This window comes from Hyperolius riggenbachi, chromosome 10 (genome assembly GCF_040937935.1).
Source record: "Hyperolius riggenbachi isolate aHypRig1 chromosome 10, aHypRig1.pri, whole genome shotgun sequence".
NCBI lineage: Eukaryota > Metazoa > Chordata > Amphibia > Anura > Hyperoliidae > Hyperolius > Hyperolius riggenbachi.
This window is the reverse complement of record NC_090655.1, coordinates 284,554,136-284,577,389: the sequence shown is the minus strand read 5'-3', so window position 1 is coordinate 284,577,389 and position 23,254 is coordinate 284,554,136. Positions and strand designations below refer to the sequence as shown.

At 47.3% G+C, this 23,254-nt stretch overlaps 1 pseudogene; it reads left to right on the top strand.

Moving 5' to 3' along the window:
- Nucleotides 1-3,791: 3,791 nt before the first annotated feature.
- Nucleotides 3,792-23,254, top strand: part of LOC137535546 (zinc finger protein 208-like) — a 274,048-nt pseudogene continuing 254,585 nt past the window's right edge.

Sequence of the window (23,254 nt, the reverse complement as noted above, 5' to 3'; positions counted from 1 at the left end):
TTACAAAGGCCACGGCCTAGGGCGGTAAAAAATCAGAAGGATAAAAGGGCGGCAGGACCTGAGAGAGATAAGAGGCTGCATGTCAAAATAAATCATTTCTCCTGCTCCGAACCCGCCATGCTTTGCTGCACACACTGTCAGAATTCCAGAGCTCCATGTATTTTCCTTACATCATGGTGTACAATGAGACAGTGCTATCTCCTGAACATACAAGCTTTAGTTTAGTGCCAGGGGTGTAGAGAAACATGGATCGCCATGTGCTTGCTGCACAGTCTGTGACTCCAGTAAGGTAAACATTTTAACAGAATTATTTCCACTTTACAACTCAAGCTGGGCTAAACAATGTATTGCTGGTCAGACTCTGTTAATGACTTGAGCCATTCCTTCACCTCTCTCCCCCTGGATTGTAAATCTTAAACAGAAAGATAAGGGTTTTTTTTTCCTTAGAGAGATTTATGACAGCCAGTTCTAAGCTAAATCTTAACCCCTTGCTGGCTCATTTTAAAGCAGCAGTACTGTCTGCAGTAGTATGAGATAGACAACTTCTCTATAATTATAATTGCAAATGTACTGTTGTATACTGTTGTATTGTTACATTCTGTTTTGTATACCAAAAGTAATAACATATAAAACTGTGAAAGAATCAGTACAATAAATAATATAAAATAAATGCAACAGATCTGTGATTACAGAAGAGCAGAGAGGGAGATGAACGTCGCCCTGCTACTTCATGCCTGGTACACACCATGCAATTTCCCATCAGATAGACGGGTCGAATCGATTTTTTCTGACAGGTCTAATCTGATTTCTGATCATTTTTCTAATCGACTTTGTATAAGTGATCGGAAAATTGATTCAACCCATCTATCTGGTGCGTACCAGGCATTAGGTACTCACTGCTCTAACAGGAAAAACAATCATTCATCATTTTTCAGAGAGAAAACATTCATAGGTATACACGAGTCACTATAACAGGCATTTCCTCCTGCAAACAAGTGATCGTTAGTCAGGGTGTTGGACAGAATGAGATTGAGTGAAGGTGCATACACACATCAGACCATAGTCTTTGTTCCTGCAAAAGATCCGTTCCAGCAAAATGCGTTCATAGTCTATGATATCTGCAGATCCTCATACACACTTTGTTTAACAGACATTCATCTGCAGATCAGACAATCATCTGCAGATCTGAAAATCCATCCTGGTGGATCAGATCTGCAGATGAATGTCTGTTAAACAAGGTGTGTATGATGATCTGCAGATATCATAGACTATGAATGCATTTTGCAGGAACGGATCTTTTGCAGGAACTGATCTTTTGCAGATACTGATCTGTTGCATGTGTACAGCATCTTTGGGCTTGATTCACAAAAGAATGCTAACTGTTAGCACGGCTGTTTTCGCGTGAATTTTCGCATTGCGCGCGCTTGCGAATTTTAGCGCAAAACGATAACGTTTTCGCGCACAAACGCGAATTTTCACGCAAAAACGATATCAATTTCGCGGGAAAATTAGCGTTTGCGCTCGAAAAAGTTATCGTTTTGCGCGAAAATTCGCGAGCGCGCGCAATGCGAAAATTCGCGCGAAAACGGCCGTGCTAACAGTTAGCACTCTTTTGTGAATCAAGCCCTTTATGTGCAGCATCTTGCAAAGGTTTCTATCTGATGTGGCGTTCAGCTCCATAGAATAGACTGTAGGTGTGGCTCTCATACTACATGGAAGGGGGAAAAATTGGTCTGTGATCTTTCATCTTCCAAAGACTATGATCTGATGTGTGTATGCACCCTGAGTGTGTGTGCAGGGGGGGGGGGGAGGGGCGGTTGGTGGTACCGGGCCTAGGGCACTGGGAAGTCCAAATCCGGCCCTGACCCCATGTCATTTCCTGGGTGTGGTCAGGGATTACCCCATGTCATTTCCTGGGTGTAGCCGGGGATTACCCCGTGTCATTTCCTGGGTGTGGTCAGGGATTACTCGGTTGCTACTCCCATAAAGTGGTGGGTATGAATTTGCAGGTTCATGTTATTAACATGAGTCCCGCAGTGATGGTCTGTAAAGCCTCACATCCCCTGTATAAGGCAAGATGTAATAGAGGCATAAGACTCAGGGGTAAATCAATGAGAGGGAATCTAGAACAATGCAATCACAATACATGCTGTATAATACAAGTCAGTGTGAACCAGGTAAGGATAAATGACACAGGTAACCGTCGTAGGGATTTTTTTAACCACTTCACCTCTCCCGGCACGAGAATCTACATCCCTGCTTTACCTTGCAGGGACGTATATACTCCTCTCTTGCTGCCGTGCACTCGCCCCCTCCCCCATGCTTGTTCTTGCCACCGATGAGTAGAGAGGGCATGAATGAATGGGAACGAAGTTCCTATTCATTAATCTGAGTCCCCGTTTGAATGACATTGGCGATCAATTAGATGCCACGTCATTCACAAAAGCTGATACTATCACTTCCACTCATTGCTTCCTGTTCAGCTTGCTAATAATACGCAACAGAAAGGAATGCATGAGGCCATTTTGTGGCCAAATAGTAAAATTACACCTACGTACAATTTTTTTTACAAATAAAATGTCATACATTTACATTTAAAATTAACTATTTCCCTCCCACACTCTCCCATAGTACCCAGGTTTAAGTAATCCAATACTGCTGCGCTTGTATTCCACAGGTATCCAATACGCTCATGTAGGGAAATAAACACAGAGAGGGAACATAGGGTGTAACGTATGATCTATTTCACCCTTAGTGTAACTTCACACACTACCAGAGCAAGTGAATAAGTCCCAAACGTGCCAGGAAGCAGCCTCCACCTCTCCCTATGAAGTGGCCGCTTACCCTCAAAATTCTTGCTAACATGCATAAACACCGGCAGCCATTGCCATCAAAGTAAGTCCTAGAGCCAATGTAAAATTGAACATCGCGTGATACAGTTTATTAAAACATTAAAACCCTGCTAAAAATTCTGCTTACAATGTATATTCTTGTTTGCATAGCATATAAAAGTACTGCACCGTGAACCTCAGCGCGTCCGCCGGCCTGGTGTAGCAAAGTCCTTGCTTCCTGAGCGTCTGTGCGTGCGTCCAAGCTCCGCCCTACGCGTTTCGTCACGGGCTTGACTCATCAGGGGCTGCCCAGGTTTGTTTGTTTTTTCTGTATATAAAAAAAAACATAAATAGTAACCTGAGTGGCTGAACTTTTTACATATGTATGTCACTAGGGTATATTACTGTTATTTTTTAAATCATGGGCTTGTAAATAGTGATGGATGCGAAATTGAAAAAAAAAAAGCACCTTTATTTCCAAATAAAATATTGGTACCATACATTGTACTAGGGATACATTTTTAATGTTGCAATAACTGGGACAAATGGGCAAATACAATGTGTGGGTTTCAATTATGGTAGCATGCATTATTATAAAACTATAATGGCCGCAAACTGATAAATAATGAATTATTCCCATTCTTTTCTTGTTATTTCTGTTAAAATGCATTTAGAATAAAATAATTCATAGCAAATAGTAACACCCAAAGAAAGCCTAATTTGTGGTGAAAAAACAAGATAAGAAGCAATAAAGTTATAGGCAAATGAATGGAAGGAGCATTATTGCTCTGTTGTGTAAGTGTACCTTTATAGTCTGAGTGCAGATGATTCCACCAACAGAGGCTGCTTTTAGCTTATCCACCACAAGATGGCGACCTCGCCCTCTCCCAGGTGGAACGCATAGACAGGAAAATATTAAACCAAAGATAGGAAGTGGTGTAATATAGATGGGAAGTGATGTCACAAAAGGAGAAGTTGCAGGAAGTGGAGAGAGCACAAGGCTGGGAGAGGTAATTGTGTGATTGTTGTTATATATTGGGCAGAGCAGAGGTCGGGGTGGACATACTTGTTATATATCGGGCAGAGCAGAGGTCGGGGTGGACATACTTGTTATATGTTGGGCAGAGCAGAGGTCGGGGGGACATACTTGTTATATATTGGGTAGAGCAGAGGTCGGGGTGGACATACTTGTTATATGTTGGGCAGAGCAGAGGTCGGGGTGGGCATACTTGTTATATGTTGGGCAGAGCAGAGGTCGGGGGGACATACTTGTTATATATTGGGCAGAGCAGAGGTCGGGGTGGACATACTTGTTATATATTGAGCAGAGCAGAGGTCGGGGTGGACACACTTGTTATATATTGGGCAGAGCAGAGGTCGGGGTGGCCATACTTGTTATATATTGTGCAGGGCAGAGGTCGGGGTGGGCATACTTGTTATATATTGGGCAGCGCAGAGGTCGGGGTGGTCATACTTGTTATATATTGGGCAGAGCAGAGGTCGGGGTGGACATACTTGTTATATATTGGGGAGAGCAGAGGTCAGGGTGGCCATACTTGTTATATATTGTGCAGGGCAGAGGTCGGGGTGGGCATACTTGTTATATATTGGGCAGAGCAGAGGTCGGGGTGGACATACTTGTTATATATTGGGGAGAGCAGAGGTCGGGGTGGACATACTTGTTATATATTGGGGAGAGCAGAGGTCGGGGTGGACATACTTGTTATATATTGTGCAGGGCAAGGGTCGGGGTGGGCATACTTGTTATATATTGGGCAGAGCAGAGGTCGGGGTGGACATACTTGTTATATATTGGGGAGAGCAGAGGTCGGGGTGGACATACTTGTTATATATTGGGGAGAGCAGAGGTCGGGGTGGACATACTTGTTATATATTGGGGAGAGCAGAGGTCGGGGTGGACATACTTGTTATATATTGGGGAGAGCAGAGGTTGGGGTGGGCATACGTGTTATATATTGGGCAGCGCAGAGGTCCGGGTGGACATACTTGTTACATATTGGGCAGAGCAGAGGTCGGGGTGGACATACTTGTTATATATTGGGCAGAGCAGAGGTCGGGGTGGACGTACTTGTTATTTATTGGGCAGAGCGGAGGTCGGGGTGGACATACTTGTTATATATTGGGCAGAGCAGAGGTCGGGGTGGACATACTTGTTATTTATTGGGCAGAGCGGAGGTCGGGGTGGACATACTTGTTATATATTGGGCAGAGCAGAGGTCGGGGTGGACATACTTGTTATATATTGGGCAGAGCAGAGGTCGGGATGGACATACTTGTTATATATTGGGCAGAGCAGAGGTCGGGGTGGACATACTTGTTATATATTGGGCAGAGCAGAGGTGGGGGTGGACATACTTGTTATATATTGGGCAGAGCAGAGGTGGGGGTGGACATACTTGTTATATATTGGGCAGAGGTCGAGGTGGACATACTTGTTATATATTGTGCAGAGCAGAGGTCGGGGTGTACATACTTGTTATATATTGAGCAGAGGTCAGGATGGACATACTTGTTATATATTGGGCAGAGCAGAGGTTAGGGTGGAGATACTTGTTATATATTGGGCAGAGCAGAGGTCGGGGTGGACATACGTGTTATATATTGGGCAGAGCAGAGGTCATGGTGGACATAATTGTTATATATTGGGCAGAGCAGAGGTCAGGGTGGATATACTTGTTATATATTGGGCAGAGCAGAGGTCAGGGTGGACATACTTGTTATATATTGGGCAGAGCAGAGATTGGGGTGGACATACTTGTTATATATTGGGCAGAGCAGAGGTCGGGGTGGGCATACTTGTTATATATTGGGCAGAGCAGAGGTCAGGGTGGAGATATTTGTTATATATTGGGCAGAGCAGAGGTCGGGGTGGGCATACTTGTTATATATTGGGCAGAGCAGAGGTCGGGGGGGGGGGTCTTACTTGTTATATATTGGGCTGAGCAGAGGTCGGGGTGGACATACTTGTTATATGTTGAGCAGAGGTTGGGATGAACATACTTGTTTTAAATTGGGCAGAGCAGAGGTCGGGGTGGACATACTTGTTATGTATTGGGCAGTGCAGAGGTCGGGGTGGACATACTTGTTATATATTGGGCAGAGCAGAGGTTGGGGTGGACATACTTGTTATATATTGGGCAGAGCAGAGGTCGGGGTGAACATACTTGTTTTAAATTGGGCATAGCAGAGGTCGGGGTGAACATACTTGTTTTAAATTGGGCAGAGCAGAGGTCGGGGTGGACATACTTTGTTACAGAGGAGGTCATAGTACACCTGTCACTATCCTGATCATCCCCCCTTGAAGTAATCGCCATACAAGAGACTTTTATATAACTGGTTTAGGCCACATTCACATTATCAAATCAACTGGTATTATTTAACAGAAAACAAATATGGCAGCCTCCATATCATTCTAATCTTAAATTACACTAGCTCTTCCAGGTCCCCCTGTGTCCCCCAGCATTTCCATTATGCTCCAGTATATAATGTCCCCCACCCCAGTAATGCCATTTCTTTTACAATGTAACCATGTCCCCCCTGTGTCCCCAGCATTGCCATTATTATCCAGTATGCAATGTCCCCCCACCCCAGTAATGCCATTTCCCCCCAGTATAGGCATGTCCACCCTGTGTCCCCCAGCATTGCCATTATCCTCCAGTATGTAATGTCCCCCACCCCAGTAATGCCATTTCTCCCCCAGTATAGCCATGTCCCCCTGTGTCCCCCAGCATTGCCATTATCCTCCAGTATGTAATGTCCCCCACCCCAGTAATGCCATTTCTCCCCCAGTATAGCCATGTTCCCCCTGTGTCCCCCAGCATTGCCATTATCCTCCAGTATGTAATGTCCCCCACCCCAGTAATGCCATTTCTCCCCCAGTATAGCCATGTTCCCCCTGTGTCCCCCAGCATTGCCATTATCCTCCAGTATGTAATGTCCCCCACCCCAGTAATGCCATTTCTCCCCCAGTATAGCCATGCCCCCCCTGTGTCCCCCAGCATTGCCATTATTCTCCAGTATGTAATGTCTCCCACCTCAGTAATGCCATTTCACCCTCAGTATAGCCATGCCCACACTCCAGTATAACTCCTTTCCCCCACCTCCATGCAGAGCAGTAATAGGAAGGATTACATTGGTTTATAGCTAGCTGTCACAGTGTGCTCCAGTCCTCTGCTCCCTTTAGCCCCAGTCTCTGCCTCTCCTCATATCCTCATCCATCTACCACTACCAGCACTGCTGTAACATCCCAGGAATGGTAACAGTGGGAGGGGGATGTGAGGAGAGAAGACCAGCTGGAGAGGAGGCAGAGGGAGGACAGGACTGCAGCACGCTGTGAGTATAGTGCACAGGTAGTTATAAACCAGCTTATTGTGCTTTCCTGCAATACTCTGCATGGCCCCACCACCCAGAAGTGACAGCAATGGGGAATGCTGTGGGAGGGGGGATCCTGTATTGATAGTTTCACAGCAAGGAAATGAGCAGCGCTACTTAAAAACAGACTAGTGCCTACCTGCAAAAGAGTGCAAGCCCCACTTGTGGGGTCGAATACACACCGAGCATACACATGACCTGTCTACCACTGGAGGAGGATGTTGGTTTCCTGTAACAGCTTGCATGCAACCTATTAAGTACTCGTCCCTCCCACTGCGAAGAAGTCGATCCTCCATGGGAGGGGCCTAACACTAACTAAATCCTAACCTATGTATATGCATAGCCTGGGTGCGCTACCAAATAAAATTGAAAAATCGAAAATTGCGCAAAAGGTGGATCAGCGCAACACCAGGCCGCCTCCGAATGGCCTCCAATCAGAGATGCGCTGAGCCCCCCCAGGAACTACAAACGCACCTTGAACCCAAACAGAAGCTCTGCATATACACCAAAAGCATGGCTGTTAAGTGGGAGCAGCTGACCAAAAACGAATTAAATTAGTACATAGCAAGGAAATGAGCAGCGCTACTTAAAAACAGACTAGTGCCTACCTGCAAAAGAGTGCAAGCCCCACTTGTGGGGTCGAATACACACCGAGCATACACATGACCTGTCTACCACTGGAGGAGGATGTTGGTTTCCTGTAACAGCTTGCATGCAACCTATTAAGTACTCGTCCCTCCCACTGCGAAGAAGTCGATCCTCCATGGGAGGGGCCTAACACTAACTAAATCCTAACCTATGTATATGCATAGCCTGGGTGCGCTACCAAATAAAATTGAAAAATCGAAAATTGCGCAAAAGGTGGATCAGCGCAACACCAGGCCGCCTCCGAATGGCCTCCAATCAGAGATGCGCTGAGCCCCCCCATATACATAGGTTAGGATTTAGTTAGTGTTAGGCCCCTCCCATGGAGGATCGACTTCTTCGCAGTGGGAGGGACGAGTACTTAATAGGTTGCATGCAAGCTGTTACAGGAAACCAACATCCTCCTCCAGTGGTAGACAGGTCATGTGTATGCTCGGTGTGTATTCGACCCCACAAGTGGGGCTTGCACTCTTTTGCAGGTAGGCACTAGTCTGTTTTTAAGTAGCGCTGCTCATTTCCTTGCTATGTACTAATTTAATTCGTTTTTGGTCAGCTGCTCCCACTTAACAGCCATGCTTTTGGTGTATATGCAGAGCTTCTGTTTGGGTTCAAGGTGCGTTTGTAGTTCCTGGGGGGGCTCAGCGCATCTCTGATTGGAGGCCATTCGGAGGCGGCCTGGTGTTGCGCTGATCCACCTTTTGCGCAATTTTCGATTTTTCAATTTTATTTGGTAGCGCACTCAGGCTATGCATATACATAGGTTAGGATTTAGTTAGTGTTAGGCCCCTCCCATGGAGGATCGACTTCTTCGCAGTGGGAGGGACGAGTACTTAATAGGTTGCATGCAAGCTGTTACAGGAAACCAACATCCTCCTCCAGTGGTAGACAGGTCATGTGTATGCTCGGTGTGTATTCGACCCCACAAGTGGGGCTTGCACTCTTTTGCAGGTAGGCACTAGTCTGTTTTTAAGTAGCGCTGCTCATTTCCTTGCTATGTACTAATTTAATTCGTTTTTGGTCAGCTGCTCCCACTTAACAGCCATGCTTTTGGTGTATATGCAGAGCTTCTGTTTGGGTTCAAGGTGCGTTTGTAGTTCCTGGGGGGGCTCAGCGCATCTCTGATTGGAGGCCATTCGGAGGCGGCCTGGTGTTGCGCTGATCCACCTTTTGCGCAATTGATAGTTTCACCACTGACAAATGTACAGCCTAAATTATCTTCCCCTTTTTATTTATCAAAAGGCAGCAGCTTCCTGTACAGATCACATGACCGCATTACTGAGGATGGATGAGGACCAAAGTCACATGACCGAGAGGATATTGAACCTCACCCTGGAGATCATCTGCCTGCTGACTGGAGAGGTTAGGAGGTCACATGACATCACTCTTATCTCTAGTAATATAACACAGGTGATTGGAGAGGTGAGGGGGATTCTGGGAGGTCACATGACATCACTCTTATCTCTAGTAATATAACACACAGGTGACTGGAGAGGTGAGGGGGATTCTGGGAGGTCACATGACATCACTCTTATCTCTAGTAATATAACACAGGTGACTGGAGAGGTGAGTAGGATTCTGGGAGGTCACATGACAGAACTCTTATCTCTAGTAATATAACACAGGTGACCGGAGAGGTGAGGAGGATTCTGGATGTCTCTTATCTCTAGTAATATAACACACAACCAGTTCTGGGCTGAGGTGAGGAAGGCACTAGCCCCTGAGGGTGCACCCATGCCCCCTCCCTTCGAGTGCCCCCTTGCCTGGCTGATGCAGCGTCACAAGCAGAGGTTGTAGTGCTACTCCTCATCGCTCCAGGTACTCAGCCACATCACAGGCTTGCAGTAACTTATCTCTGTCTCCCTCTAGTGGCTTTTCTCATTATTTCCATTACCATTATTATTATTACCGTATATACTCGAGTATAAGCCACATTTTTGGGAAAAAATTATTAGCCCAAAGGTGGGGGCCTCGGCTTGTACTCGAGTCCTAAAAAAAAAAAAACACAGAGTGCCCCCGTCTTATACCCTGAGTGCCCCCTTTGACAAATGCCGGGCAGAATTGTGCTGACAGAATCTCAGCTCAGTGAGCTGATGTGTGAGATGCCCCGCCCCTCTCCCCCCTCCCCCGCTCAGTTTTCAAGCATCGCCCCAGCAGAGCAGAGTAGCAAAGTAGTAGTTTATCTGCAGCGGTTCCGCCCCCCTCCGGCACACACAGGATCTATTAGCAGAGCGTACGGAGGAAGCTATCACTCACTGCTCCTCCCCGTTAGGATTCCCCTGCTTGCCTGTTCACTGCGCCTCGCCACTAGAGGGCATCATAGATGTTAGCCGGTGACAGGCAAGCAGGGAAATCCTAAGGGCGAGGGAATATGACTGGGGGGAGGGGGTCCAGGCTACTATGGATCTCATGGCTGGAGCAGCAGAGGAGTCAGTGGACCTGTGTCAAGCTACATGCACAGCTTGCTGCTACTCATTATAATGATGCTGACATGCTGCTGTAGCAATGTATTCAAAATAAGAAAGATGTCATCAATGGAGTGTGCGTAACTGAAGCACTGATGTACCAATGTGAAGCCCAACCAAACCTGAAACTGAAGAAGCAAAGTCTACAGCCTGTTATGTTGATTAGTGTTAATGAGAAGTATTACCTTTCACTTTTCAGCTTGGAGTTGAGTTGAATTGTAGTTGTTGCTCTCTGCCAGGGGTATATGGAAAGTCGGGGAGGAGGGGAGGAGGGGGGGGGGGGGGGTGGGTACACGTCACCTCACTGGTCACACAAGGTGGTGCTGATACATTTCAGCTGGCTGGGCTAACAGGGAGTACAGTGGTGAGTATTTACAGCGTCTGTATTTCCTTCCCCCCTGGCTTATACTTGGGTCAATCCTTTCCCTGCTTTTTTAGGTAAAGTTGGAGGGTCGGCTTATACTTGAGTATATACAGTATTTAATTTGTATGTTTTTGAGATGTGGGAGGAAACTGGAATGCCCGGCAGAAACCCACACTGACACAGGAAGAACATACAAACTCCGTGCAGAAAGTGCCCTGGCTGAGATTCAAACCGGGACCTAGCGCTGCAAGACAAGAGCAATAACCAGTACTCCACCATGCTCACTAGAGAGAGATAAGAAGAGATGCTGTGAGCCTGACACGGCTGAGTTCCTGGAGTGGTGAGGTGAGTAGGCAGCACTACAGGCTCTGCTCACAACTCTGCATGTGGGCGGAGCTGCTCAGTTTAAGGGGTGGCCTAATATTGGTGGGGGGGGGGGAGCGGGATCTGGCTATCTAACATGGGAAGTGGGGCTGCCTAATACTGGGGGCACATCTGGCTATCTAAACTCGGGAGGGGGCTGCCTAATACTGGGGCTGATCTAGCTATATAACATGGGGAGGGGCTGCCTAATACTGGGTGCCCCTCTGGCTATATAACTTGAAGAGGGGTTGCCTAATACTGGGGCTGATCTGGCTATATAACATGGGGAGGGGCTGCCTAATACTGGGGCTGATCTGGCTATATAACATGGGGAGGGGCTGCCTAATACTGAGGCTGATCTGGCTATATAACATGGGGAGGGTCTGCTGAATACTTGGGCTGATCTGGCTATATAACTTGGGGAGTGGCTGCCTTATACTGGGGCTGATCTGGCTATATAACTTGGGGAGGGGCTGCCTAATACTGGGGCTGATCTGGCTATATAACTTGTGGAGGGGCTGCCTAATACTGGGGCTGATCTGGCTATATAACTGGGGGTGGGGCTGCCTAATACTGGGGCTGATCTGGCTATATAACTTGTGGAGGGGCTGCCTAATACTGGGGCTGATCTGGCTATATAACTTGGAGAGGGGCTGCCTAATACTGGGGGCTGATCTGGCTATATAACTGGGGGAGGGGCTGCCTAATACTGGGGCTGATCTGGCTATATAACATGGGGAGGGGCTGTCTAATACTGGGGCTGATCTGGCTATATAACATGGGGAGGGGCTGCCTAATACTGGGGGCTGATCTGGCTATATAACTTTGGGGAGGGGCTGCCTAATACTGGGGCTAATCTGGCTATATAACTTGGGGAGTGGCTGCCTAATACTGGGGCTGATCTGGTTATATAACTGGTGCATGCTGGGAAATGTAGACAGATTAATGACAATTTCTCCCAGCATGCAGCAGGGGTCAGGAACACACTGGACTCTTGGCCACTTTAAACTGCGGCCACGCTGCAATGATATCTGCAAGATGGACGCCTTCATAGAGAGAAAGGAGACCCCACAAAGAGACATAATGTGTGAACCTCCCTTAGGGGAAGGTTCATTTGTTTTTTTTCTTATGTTTTTTTTTTTTTTTTTGAAATGAGGTTTCCTGTAATACAGGGGCTGCATCTGCTACCTACACTAGTGCTGGGGAACCTTGTCCTGGCCCTGCACACAGCTGACTGGAGAGGTGAGGGGGATTCTGAGAGATCATGTGACATTATGGTTGATGTTTCCATACAGAGTTTTGCTCCAGTAAAGGCTGGTGATCATGTGACCATCACGGTGCCCCCACCTCACTTCCTGATATCTGAGGGACACAACAAGATTCTGGAAATCACCAGGAAGATGATGGAGCTGCTGACAGGAGAGGTAAGCGGTGCTGGGAATTATGGGACATTATCCAGTAACAGCAGGGGGGGGTGTCTGGGTATTAACTGTATCATTGTGTATGTCAGGTTCCTATAAGGCAGTGATGGCTAACCTTGGCACTCCAGCCGTGGTGGAACTACAAGTCCCATGAGGCATTGCAATACACTGACAGCTCTAAGCATACATAGGGGAGTCAGAGGCATGATGGGATTTGTAGTTTTGTCACAGCTGGAGTGCCAAGGTTAGCCATCACTGCTATAAGATGTCAGGATGTCACTGTCTATTTCTCCATGCAGGAGCAGCACTATATAGATGAACACCAGGACCTCTACAAAGACTCCATGATGGAGAATCAGCCGCCCCTCACATCACCAGGTAAGAGGAGACTTTCATGTCTTGTACAGGAGGGTGCAGACCTAGATCCCCTCCATCATTTGATAAACACATGGGGACAATGTACAGGTGACATTCCATTTATTTCTGTAATTCTACTTAAAAGATGAAACTAATATATGAAATAGGAACCCTTTGCTGGTGTTTTGGATTTATTTGGATTAATTACCTGATTAGACTCTGACACTTTGAGCCGAGAATATTGAACAGTTTCTCAATATTCTAATGGTCTGAGATTTTGATTTTCGGGGTTTCATAAGCTGTAAGCTATAATAATCAAAATTTATAACAATAAAAGGCTTGAAATTTATTGCTTTGCGTGTAATGAGTCTATTGCATATATTAGTTTCACCTTTTAAGTTGAATTACTAAAATAAATGGCGTTTTGCATGAAATTCTAATTTTTTTGAGTTTCACCTGTATTCAGTCAATGTTGTGTTTCCTGCAGATGGATCCAGTAACAGATCCACCAGAGAGATGTACAGGTCCTCTTTATTCCCAGGATTGTCCACCTAGATCCCCCATCATTTGATAATCACATAGAGACAATGTATTCAGTCAGTGTGTGTGTTTCCTACAGATGTATCCAGTAACAGAAACCCACCAGAGAGATGTACAGGTCCTCTTTATTCCCAGGATTGTCAACAGGAAGATAACACCATCCCCCACCATTATCAGGTAGGTCGGACTGAGGGTCCCCAGAGACCCCAAACCATGACTCATTCTTTCTTCCTGTGCTGTTATCTGTGTTCACATTTTACATTATCTCTCACTTTGTGCACTTAGGGTGGAAAACTGATACATGGAAGTGCTGCTGTGGTTAAAGAGGAAGAAGAGACATATATGAGGAGTGATCAGCAGTCTTTGGAGGGGGGTGACATGATGAGGACAAGTAAAGAGGAAGAAGAAGAGACATATGTGAGGAGTGATCAGCAGTCTATGGAGGAGGGTGACATGATGAGGACAAGTGAAGAAGAAGAGGCGTATGTGAGGAGTGATCAGCAGTCTATGGAGGAGGGTGACGTGATGAGGACAAGTAAAGAGGAAGAAGAAGAGACGTATGTGAGGAGTGATCAGCAGTCTATGGAGGACGGTGACATGTTGAGGACAAGTAAAGAGGAAGAAGAAGAGACGTATGTGAGGAGTGATCAGCAATCTATGGAGGACGGTGACATGATGGTGACAATTAAAGAAGAGGAAGAAGAGACATATGTGAGGAGTGATCAGCAGTCTATGAAGGAGGGTGACATGATGAGGACAAGTAAAGAGGAAGAAGAAGAGACGTATGTGAGGAGTGATCAGCAGTCTATGAAGGAGGGTGACATGATGAGGACAAGTAAAGAGGAAGGAGAAGAGACATATGTGAGGAGTGATCAGCAGTCTATGGAGGAGGGTGACATGATGAGGACAAGTAAAGAGGAAGAAGAAGAGACATATGTGAGGAGTGATCAGCAGTCTATGGAGGAGGGTGACATGATGGGGACAAGTAAAGAGGAAGAAGAAGAGACATATGTGAGGAGTGATCAGCAGTCTATGGAGGAGGGTGACATGATGAGGACAAGTAAAGAGGAAGAGGAGACGTATGTGAGGAGTGATCAGCAGTCTATGGAGGAGGGTGACATGATGAGGACAAGTAAAGAGGAAGAGGAGACGTATGTGAGGAGTGATCAGCAGTCTATGGAGGAGGGAGGCATGATGAGGGCAAGTAAAGAGGAAGAAGAAGAGACATATGTGAGGAGTGATCAGCAGTCTATGGAGGAGGGTGACATGATGAGGACAAGTAAAGAGGAAGAAGAAGAGATGTATATGAGGAGTGATCAGCAGTCTGAGGAGGATGTCATGATGAAGACAAGTAAAGAGGAAGCGGAAGAAACGTATGTGAGGAGTGATCAGCAATCTATGGAGGACGGTGACAGGATGGTGACAATTAAAGAAGAGGAAGAAGAGACATATGTGAGGAGTGATCAGCAGTCTATGAAGGAGGGTGACATGATGAGGACAAGTAAAGAGGAAGAAGAGACATATGTGAGGAGTGAACAGCAGTCTATGGAGAAGGGTGACATGTTGGGGACAAGTAAAGAGGAGGACAATGTTACAGAGGGCAGAACAGGTGAGTAATCGGCAGTGTATATAGAATAAATGTGTATCTGTATTGCTGTTATGTCACTGCTCACAGACTGGCCATATCGGATTATGCTTTGTGCTCATGTTAGATTTTTGCCTTCTATAACTATCATTCATGAATATATATGGTGACAGCTTACTAACAATAGCAGTACAGACACCCTGGGGAAGGAATAGGTCTCTTTATTCTCTCACACTGGGCTGCCCTCTTCTCTGACACTTTAGCTGGGGCAGCTTGCTGGTGTCAGCAGCACTGATTACCTAATAGTGTTACGTTTCTGCTAATCAGTTCCACTGATGATGCCCATATGTCTTTGTTCAGCCACCTTTGTGTGATCCCTGGTTGCTTAGCAACCAAAAGAGGAAGAAAGAGCTCCTATAGGGCATTAATCCTCTTTATTCATAAGTTGCACTAAAGGCTCATACACACGTCAAATTTTTCCAAGCTGGTTTTGACGGATCCGCTTGGTGGATCGGTCAAAACCAGCGTTATCAGCTGAATGACGGACTGTACACACGCCCGATTTGACGTCCAAACGACCTGTCTTTTGGAAAAATCCGTGTGTGTGAGCCTTTACACAGGTTTCAAAAGAAACCCACGTGTCCAGAGCCGCCACGTCTGCTGCCTTCGCCCCGAGGTCTGGCCGGGACCTGGGATTGCCATGGTGTCTCTGGGGTGTGGCTCTGGGAGGTGTTGTAGAAGCAGGGGGCGTGTCCACTGTGCACCAGTGTTATGTCACTACTGGTTTCGGCGATACCACGCCTTCTTCAGGTGATGTAGTGGCTGTGGGGCACTGGCTATGTAGTCTCTATCTGAGATTACTTAGCATAAGGGGCGGGGAGATGCCAGCGCGCTGTTAAGGCGGCAGTTAGCGTACTGTAATAAAAACGCTGGCAGCCCTTTCCACACTTACAGATATAAAACAATTGAGTGGCTGTTACTTAAAAACGTATGAATACATACATATAAATAACAGAATAAGATTATTAAACAGAAATTAATCATAAAACCATCAAATAATACATTAAGCTGAAATGAATCATAATAATACAAATAATCATAACATAATGATAATCATAAACACATTCCGCCCATGCTATTACACCACCCTGCAATGCTAAGGAGTGTTTTAAAAAGACCTCTGCCCTTAAAGGATACCCCAACTGAAATGTGACATAATGAGATAGACATGGATATGTACAGTGCCTAGCACACAGATAACTATGCTGTGTTCCTTTTTTTCTTTCTCCGCCTGAAAGAGTTAAATATCAGGTATGTAAATGGCTGACTCAGTCCTGACTCAGACAGGAAGTGACTACAGTGTGACCCTCACTGATAAGAAATTCCCCTTTTTTTACCTCTTTCTTGCTCTCAGAAGCCATTTTCTGCTAGGAAAGTGTTTTATAGTTGGAATTTCTTATCAGTGAGGGTAACACTGTAGTCACTTCCTGTCTGAGTCAGGACTGAGTCAGCCACTTGCATACCTTATATTCAACTCTTTCAGGCAGAGAAAGAAAAAAAGGAACACAGCATAGTTATCTGTGTGCTAGGCACTGTACATACACATGTCTATCTCATTATGTCACATTTCAGTTGGGGTATCCTTTAAAGTGAATGTTTACCGGATTAAAAAAGAAAAAGTCAGATACTCACCTAAGGAGAGGGAAGGCTCGGTCCTAAGGAGCCTTCCCCCTCCTCTCCCGGTGCCCGGTCCCGCGCGAGATCCCCCGTGGCAGTATTCGACCAGTTCGGTCAAATACTGCCACTTCCGCATGCTTTCGGAAGCCTTCGGGAGCACTCGGGCTCCCGATGACGCGGCCGCTCCATACTACGCATGCGCGAGCGCCCTCTATGACGCACTCGCACGTACGTAGTATGGAGCGGCCCGTCTTCGGAAGCCTGAGTGCTCCCGAAGACCTCCGAAGTCCCTGCGGCGGCGGACGCGAACGGGGGAGCCAGCGCAGCACTGAGGGCACCGGGAGAGGAGAGGGAAGGCTCATCAGGACCGAGCCTTCCCTCTCCTTAGGTGAGTATCTAGCTTTTTCTTTTTTTAAACGGTACCCATTGGCTTTAAAGCTGTCAGTGGGCGCATGGGCTCAAAGTGACATCGGGCTGTCATTGAAATGTTGGCAGTAATTGGGCTATAATGTATGTGTGCGGCCACGCCCAGGACATGATGCGCTAATTAGGGCTATAGAATCTAGTTTCTTCCCGATCAGCATAGTGTCCTAGTGTGCTATAGCGCTCTGCATTCAGGCTGCAAACGTATACAGGAATGGATATATATAGGTAGAAAAAAACAACGTTTTGTAAAAAATAACACCTTTTAATGGCTAACTAATAGTTAAATGATGCAAGCTTTCTGGGATCTAGTCCCCTTCTTCAGGCATATTTCCAGATGTAAGCTGAAGTAAAACACTGATGCAGATAAATGGTAAACACGAAGATGACAGTTGTGCTGTCACAACTGTCATCTTCGTGTTTATCATTTATCTGCATCAGTGTTTTACTTCAGCTTACATCTGGAAATATGCCTGAAGAAGGGGACTAGATCCCAGAAAGCTTGCATCATTTAACTATTAGTTAGCCATTAAAAGGTATTATTTTTTACAAAACGTTGTTTTTTTCTACCTATATAATTTGTTTGGCTAACACGGTACAAAAACTTTTTTGCTACATACAGGAATGGATAAATGCAGAGCTAGTAATATTGATAATATGATACAATAGATGAGTAATAAAGGTGTGGTGCTATGGTACCTGACTGGTAGCCTGTGCAGCAACTGCCCTACTGTGTGTCCCGTATCTGCAACCAGGGAGGCTATCTATGGGGAATTACCCTCATCTCAGCTCTCCCTGTGTGTCCCGTATCTGCAACCAGGGAGGCTGTCTATGGGGAATTACCCTCATCTCCGCTCTCCCTGTGTGTCCCGTATCTGCAACCAGGGAGCCTATCTATGGGGAATTACCCTCATCTCAGCTCCCCTGTGTGTCCCGTATCTGCAACCAGGAAGGCTATCTATGGGAAATTACCCTCATCTCAGCTCTCCCTGTGTGTCCCGTATCTGCAACCAGGGAGGCTGTCTATGGGGAATTACCCTCATCTCAGCTCTCCCTGTGTGTCCCGTATCTGCAACCAGGGAGGCTGTCTATGGGGAATTACCCTCATCTCAGCTCTCCCTGTGTGTCCCGTATCTGCAACCAGGGAGGCTGTCTATGGGGAATTACCCTCATCTCAGCTCTCCCTGTGTGTCCCGTATCTGCAACCAGGGAGCCTATCTATGGGGAATTACCCTCATCTCAGCTCTCCCTGTGTGTCCCGTATCTGCAACCAGGGAGGCTGTCTATGGGGAATTACCCTCATCTCAGCTGTCCCTGTGTGTCCCGTATCTGCAACCAGGGAGGCTGTCTATGGGGAATTACCCTCATCTCAGCTCTCCCTGTGTGTCCCGTATCTGCAACCAGGGAGCCTATCTATGGGGAATTACCCTCATCTCAGCTCTCCCTGTGTGTCCCGTATCTGCAACCAGGGAGGCTGTCTATGGGGAATTACCCTCATCTCAGCTGTCCCTGTGTGTCCCGTATCTGCAACCAGGGAGGCTGTCTATGGGGAATTACCCTCATCTCAACTCTCCCTGTGTGTCCCGTATCTGCAACCAGGGAGGCTGTCTATGGGGAATTACCCTCATCTCAGCTGTCCCTGTGTGTCCCGTATCTGCAACCAGGGAGGCTGTCTATGGGGAATTACCCTCATCTCAGCTCTCCCTGTGTGTCCCGTATCTGCAACCAGGGAGGCTGTCTATGGGGAATTACCCTCATCTCAGCTCTCCCTGTGTGTCCCGTATCTGCAACCAGGAAGGCTGTCTATGGGGAATTACCCTCATCTCAGCTCTCCCACATTCACAGACATTTACAAAAAATACATAATTTTATAAAAAAAAAAACCAACAAATAAATTGATTAAAAAAAACAAAAGAAACATGACAGCAGCGATCAGAGCCCACCAACATAGAGCTCTGTTGGTGGGCAGAAAGGGGGGGGGGATCCATTTGTGTGCTGACTTGTGTGGCTCTGCAGCGAGCTATTAAAGCTGCAGAGCACTGAATTGTAAAAATAGCCTGTGGTCCTTAAGTGGTTAACATGTGGCCTTATTTTGACCCTTCACCTTCAAGTCAGGTAGGTCAGGACAGCCAAGTAAGTATGTTTACCATACAGGCCACACCCTCCATAAAAGAAATTAATCTAAAACAGTGTAGAGAAGAAAAGAGTGGTCGGCACTATGCAGAGGAGCAGTCCCCTGTAGGAGGTGACAGGAAAAACTCGGAAACACCCAGGCTCTTAATGCTATTACCTACGTGCTCAGGACGACTCAGAACGCCAAAGGATATTAGGTCACAGAGAGGATACAGGAAACATCCGGCACTTGTAGCAATAGACTTCATTTATTTCCGACTGTGGTCAAACAATAAAGTGCATACAGCATGCAAAGCGTAATTGGTACAATACAGTCCTACCGTGGGTGTAAAGTTGGCAGTGGGCGCAGGGTGTGATAGGGCAGCCTGACGGCCGTTTCGCACGGCGGTGCTTCTTCTTGAGGCTAAACCACGTTTAAATTAATCTGGCAGCCATTTTACAGTCAGACAGTAGTCAGTGTAGGAAGAGCTATGCTGCTGACTGAGGGACAGATAGAGATAGGTGTTGTCTATGTAATCCAGTGCTGTGTAGCTGTGTGCCTGGAGTCAGTGTAGGGAGAGCTGTGCTGCTGACTGAGGGACAGATAGAGATAGGTGTTCTCTATGTAACCCAGTGCTGTGTAGCTGTGTGCCTGGAGTCAGTGTAGGGAGAGCTGTGCTGCTGAGAGACAGATAGAGATAGGTGCTCTCTATGTAATCCAGTGCTGTGTAGCTGTGTGCCTGGAGTCAGTGTAGGGAGAGCTGTGCTGCTGAGAGACAGATAGAGATAGGTGCTCTCTATGTAATCCAGTGCTGTGTAGCTGTGTGCCTGGAGTCAGTGTAGGGAGAGCTGTGCTGCTGAGGGACAGATAGAGATAGGTGCTCTCTATGTAACCCAGTGCTGTGTAGCTGTGTGCCTGGAGTCAGTGTAGGGAGAGCTGTGCTGCTGACTGAGGGACAGATAGAGATAGGTGCTCTCTATGTAATCCAGTGCTGTGTAGCTGTGTGCCTGGAGTCAGTGTAGGGGGAGCTGTGCTGACTGAGGGACAGATAGAGATAGGTGTTCTCTATGTAACCCAGTGCTGTGTAGCTGTGTGCCTGGAGTCAGTGTAGGGAGAGCTGTGCTGCTGACTAAGGGACAGATAGAGATAGGTGGTCTCTATATAATCCAGTGCTGTGTAGCTGTGTGCCTGGAGTCAGTGTAGGGAGAGCTGTGCTGCTGAGGGACAGATAGAGATAGGTGTTCTCTATGTAATCCAGTGCTGTGTAGCTGTGTGCCTGGAGTCAGTGTAGGGAGAGCTGTGCTGCTGACTGAGGGACAGATAGAGATAGGTGTTCTCTATGTAACCCAGTGCTGTGTAGCTGTGTGCCTGGAGTCAGTGTAGGGAGAGCTGTGCTGCTGAATGAGGGACAGATAGAGATAGGTGTTCTCTATGTAATCCAGTGCTGTGTAGCTGTGTGCCTGGAGTCAGTGTAGGGAGAGCTGTGCTGCTGACTAAGGGACAGATAGAGATAGGTGGTCTCTATATAATCCAGTGCTGTGTAGCTGTGTTCCTGGAGTCAGTGTAGGGAGAGCTGTGCTGCTGACTGAGGGACAGATAGAGATAGGTGCTCTCTATGTAACCCAGTGATGTGTAGCTGTGTGCCTGGAGTTAGTGTAGGGAGAGCTGTGCTGCTGACTGAGGGACAGATAGAGATAGGTGCTCTCTATGTAATCCAGTGCAGTGTAGCTGTGTGCCTGGAGTTAGTGTAGGGAGAGCTGTGCTGCTGACTGAGGGACAGATAGAGATAGGTGGTCTCTATGTAATCCAGTGCTGTGTAGCTGTGTGCCTGGAGTCAGTGTAGGAAGAGCTGTGCTGCTGAGGGACAAATAGAGATAGGTGCTCTCTATGTAATCCAGTGCTGTGTAGCTGTGTGCCTGGAGTCAGTGTAGGGAGAGTTGTGCTGCTGACTGAGGGACAGATAGAGATAGGTGCTCTCTATGTAACCCAGTGATGTGTAGCTGTGTGCCTGGAGTTAGTGTAGGGAGAGCTGTGCTGCTGACTGAGGGACAGATAGAGATAGGTGCTCTCTATGTAATCCAGTGCAGTGTAGCTGTGTGCCTGGAGTCAGTGTAGGGAGAGCTGTGCTGCTGACTGTGGGACAGGTAGAGATAGGTGGTCTCTATGTAATCCAGTGCTGTGTAGCTGTGTGCCTGGAGTCAGTGTAGGGAGAGCTGTGCTGCTCACAGAGGGACAGATAGAGATAGGTGTTCTCTATGTAACCCAGTGCTGTGTAGCTGTGTGCCTGGAGTCAGTGTAGGGAGAGCTGTGCTGACTGAGGGACAGATAGAGATAGGTGTTCTCTATGTAACCCAGTGCAGTGTAGCTGTGTGCCTGGAGTCAGTGTAGGGAGAGCTGTGCTGCTGACTGAGGGACAGATAGAGATAGGTGTTCTCTATGTAACCCAGTGCTGTGTAGCTGTGTGCCTAGAGTCAGTGTAGGGAGAGCTGTGCTGCTGAGGGACAGATAGAGATAGGTGTTCTCTATGTAACCCAGTGCAGTGTAGCTGTGTGCCTGGAGTCAGTGTAGGGAGAGCTGTGCTGCTGACTGAGGGACAGATAGAGATAGGTGTTCTCTATGTAGCCCAGTGCTGTGTAGCTGTGTGCCTGGAGTCAGTGTAGGAAGAGCTGTGCTGACTGAGGGACAGATAGAGATAGGTGTTCTCTATGTAATCCAGTGCTGTGTAGCTGTGTGCCTGGAGTCAGTGTAGGGAGAGCTGTGCTGCTGACTGAGGGACAGATAGAGATAGGTGTTCTCTATGTAGCCCAGTGCTGTGTAGCTGTGTGCCTGGAGTCAGTGTAGGAAGAGCTGTGCTGACTGAGGGACAGATAGAGATAGGTGTTCTCTATGTAATCCAGTGCTGTGTAGCTGTGTGCCTAGAGTCAGTGTAGGGAGAGCTGTGCTGCTGACTGAGGGACAGATAGAGATAGGTGCTCTCTATGTAATCCAGTGCAGTGTAGCTGTGTGCCTGGAGTTAGTGTAGGGAGAGCTGTGCTGCTGACTGAGGGACAGATAGAGATAGGTGCTCTCTATGTAATCCAGTGCAGTGTAGCTGTGTGCCTGGAGTTAGTGTAGGGAGAGCTGTGCTGCTGACTGAGGGACAGATAGAGATAGGTGCTCTCTATGTAATCCAGTGCAGTGTAGCTGTGTGCCTGGAGTTAGTGTAGGGAGAGCTGTGCTGCTGACTGAGGGACAGATAGAGATAGGTGGTCTCTATGTAATCCAGTGCTGTGTAGCTGTGTGCCTGGAGTCAGTGTAGGAAGAGCTGTGCTGCTGAGGGACAAATAGAGATAGGTGCTCTCTATGTAATCCAGTGCTGTGTAGCTGTGTGCCTGGAGTCAGTGTAGGGAGAGTTGTGCTGCTGACTGAGGGACAGATAGAGATAGGTGCTCTCTATGTAACCCAGTGATGTGTAGCTGTGTGCCTGGAGTTAGTGTAGGGAGAGCTGTGCTGCTGACTGAGGGACAGATAGAGATAGGTGCTCTCTATGTAATCCAGTGCAGTGTAGCTGTGTGCCTGGAGTCAGTGTAGGGAGAGCTGTGCTGCTGACTGTGGGACAGGTAGAGATAGGTGGTCTCTATGTAATCCAGTGCTGTGTAGCTGTGTGCCTGGAGTCAGTGTAGGGAGAGCTGTGCTGCTGACTGAGGGACAGATAGAGATAGGTGTTCTCTATGTAACCCAGTGCTGTGTAGCTGTGTGCCTAGAGTCAGTGTAGGGAGAGCTGTGCTGCTGAGGGACAGATAGAGATAGGTGTTCTCTATGTAACCCAGTGCAGTGTAGCTGTGTGCCTGGAGTCAGTGTAGGGAGAGCTGTGCTGCTGACTGAGGGACAGATAGAGATAGGTGTTCTCTATGTAGCCCAGTGCTGTGTAGCTGTGTGCCTGGAGTCAGTGTAGGAAGAGCTGTGCTGACTGAGGGACAGATAGAGATAGGTGTTCTCTATGTAATCCAGTGCTGTGTAGCTGTGTGCCTGGAGTCAGTGTAGGGAGAGCTGTGCTGCTGACTGAGGGACAGATAGAGATAGGTGTTCTCTATGTAGCCCA